We start from the raw sequence: 3,215 nt of genomic DNA, 5'->3' as shown, positions 1-3,215 counted from the left end.
GAAGAGTAAAGAGATTGCAATGGTCGTAAGTCTTTAAACTGGTTATTTTGTGTAGAAAGGAATAAATGACAGTTGAATAGACTTCTTTAACAGTTCCATGTCTGGATTGTTCTTGAAATAGTATTCAGAGTTCTCCCTGCTTTTAAGAATTCTACTGAAATTTGAAATGCAGTTCCACTTGTTAGTTCCTTCTGTTTATAGCCATAAACTTTTGTGCACTTTACATATTAATATATGTTGCTGTGTAACTTTCTTTATTCACCTTATGTTGGTATTAGGGTAGTGAACTACAATTAAGTGATTATGTTTACAAGCAGACTCATATTCTTATGTTGTCTTTTTAGATGCTGCAAGGAAAAACGCCCTCAAGCATGGAAGCAAGATGAGAGCAGATCTCTAGCTGGTGTAGGTGGTCTAGACTTGAGAGAATGCGAAGGGAAGGGCACTGAGCACAGACGTTAAATAGTAATAGTACTGGGGTGGGGAACGATGGAGGACAAGTAAGCTGTTACATTTTGCATATTTAAAATTATTTTTTATTAAAATTTAATAAACATCAGAAACCGAACAAATATAGTTTGATTTTTGTAAATTTGTTTTGGCATTTATAGGGTTTATTGTGATGCATTGATATTATTGGTTTTCTAGGAATTTTTGGCATATATTGATTTAAAAACAGTTACGCTAAATCAGATATGCCAAAGTACTAAATTCAAATGTATAGCTGGAATTGTATCTAGGTTCACATGGGTTCCAATAGGAAGCCATCTCGGCAGGGTCGGACAGTTTGCGCGTTCGGCGTTGGGCCGATATGGCTTCCATATGGTCAATAAGAGGCTCATATGGGTCCTAATGAACATGGTCAATGGCTCTCCTCAAATCTACTAGGTATATACTGTCAGTATATTCCAGTCCGTCATATAAAACATCAGAGCGGACTTCTGGGATTTTTCGACTTCATGTGTTACTTTGCCTTTCCACGTCATGTTCAGTCGCGAAATTCAGAATCTCTCACCGTTAGTATCTGTGTTTAATTTTCCGTTGTTGTCAAAGCCATGTTAAAATATCATAATTGGCATTTTCCCCTTAGATTCTTTTAAGTATTAAGTTAGTGTAATTAAATGTAAAATTTCAAAGGGATGTAATGTCTTTAAGATGTAGTTGGATTCTGATGTCAGCACCATGATCGAGCCCACCTTTATCTATACATTCGCTGAAAGTACAGCCTTAAGTGCAATGTGCTTACATCTTCGCAGAAGCATCTGAAGACAAATGACATCACTGACATAGTCACAAAAGTTTGCCGTACAATAAGGAGTACTTCTGACGACCGAATTAGGTGAGCTTTTCATCTTCTCTCCACCAGCTGGAGCCAATACTGGAGGTGCTGTCGCTATATTACCGTCGGCAAGAGTCTGGATGACCTCGCTAGGTGCAGCCCCAAACACATCAACAGCGCCTCGACTAAAAAAATGAGACAAAGCTATGAAAATGAATCTTTTATTACGACAATAACGACGATGGCAGTGCAATAAGCTTTTGACAGTATCAAGAAGAAGATTATAATAAAATGAGATGGAAAATACGTGAAATCAAAAGACGAGAAGAAACGGTAAGGAAAAGTCGCAGTAATGAATTTTCCGTGTAAAAATTAAGTAAAGTGGATAGTGCAAGAAGTGAGGGAATATAGAGATGTAGAGACAAAAGAAGAGAACACCAACGGAAGGAGAAGTTGAAGGAAGAATCTATATTTTGAGTAGTCTGAGTAAGCTATGACAGTGTCAGAAGCTTACAGAGGAAGACGTATAAAAACTGAGCAGGGGAGACTAATTAGTATTAAATTAACGACTATTAGTAAGATTAAGTAGGATAATTAGATAAGGATGAATAGGATACATGTAATTACTATTGAATGAGTATTAGTAATTAGTAAATATGAGCAAGTACTTTGTTAAGGATTTAGGAAGGTTGGCTGCCTGGGTTCAGGCTCTCGTCTCGGGACACCCTGTTCTTCTCTCATGCGACTTCGTTCGGGCTGGCTACCTTGTCGGTGAGTATAGTCTAGTTGCTGAGTCGCGTAAACATACCAATTTCCACCTCCAAGCTCTCATACGGTAAGTATATACTACAATTTTTCAGTTATTTTGTAGAGGCATGAGCTGCTGTGAGTGTGAAGTAATTCACTGATCTGTAAATATGGATGTTTTCACGTTTTCTCCGCTGTATGTGTAATATGGGGTTGTGTGCAGTGGAGTTGAATGTATTCTTTACCGCTGTTAATAAAGAAAGGAGGGAGAAATTCGGAGTTGAAAGAAGAAGTGACCTAGATATCAATCTACTCTTTTACTAGCTAATCCTTATTACCTTTCCAGTGCATGGAGATGAATGGAGAAGAATCAAATGTAGAGAATTCCAGCGATATTATGGAAGACGTTAATGTGGACTATGCCTATGATCTAATGGGACTAGGAAGAGCTTCAAGACAACAGTCTTCGCAGTCTCTTATTCACAGCAAATCAAGGGAGCAGTAGGGGGCGCAACTGCTGTACTGCTCCGATGGGAAAGAGATCAAACCTCGACATTGGGTGTTCCCTACAAGGAGGATTGAACAGACGACTGGCACATAAAGGCAGCGCTTTACGGTGGGTGGATTTCAGTGACTTCCGCCTGAATGTTCCCATAGCGCATTGCATATGGCTTGTGTTAAGGGCGTGTCAATCAAGCTTCTTGCCTGCAGCCTCACAATGGAGGTGGGGGCTAGGGGAATGAGGGGATTACTTGTCTCCAAAATAGTTTTCTTCATTTTCAAATTTGCAATGTATGCTATAACTGTTCTTATAGCAATACTTTGCATGGTTCTCTTCACTATGTGTAGTTTAGCATGTTCCTATGGCATCAAAGCTGTAGTGCAATGACTGATAGCTTGACGGCAATCTATTATTTGCGGATGAGTTTTTCATAAATAACTCTCAACGCGCATGACGCACACAATATGAGGTTTCTTGCTGAGATGACACAGAGGCAAGCCTTGTGTATCGAGCCTTTGAAAAGGTTGTTTCGTCAGACGGACGAACATTTCGCGAGTCTGTAAGTGAAAATGTCGTAGCTTGGCACAAGAAGGCTTGATGATTGAATTGAAAAGAACATACGTTGTTGTGCTAAGATTTTACATTGTTGCTTGCTTGGCATATGGATCACGTTTTAAATGATTAATT

Source organism: Pomacea canaliculata, linkage group LG2 (genome assembly GCF_003073045.1).
Source record: "Pomacea canaliculata isolate SZHN2017 linkage group LG2, ASM307304v1, whole genome shotgun sequence".
NCBI classification, from domain to species: Eukaryota; Metazoa; Mollusca; class Gastropoda; order Architaenioglossa; family Ampullariidae; genus Pomacea; species Pomacea canaliculata.
The sequence above is the reverse complement of the archived record's forward strand: the minus strand, read 5'-3'. Positions refer to the sequence as shown.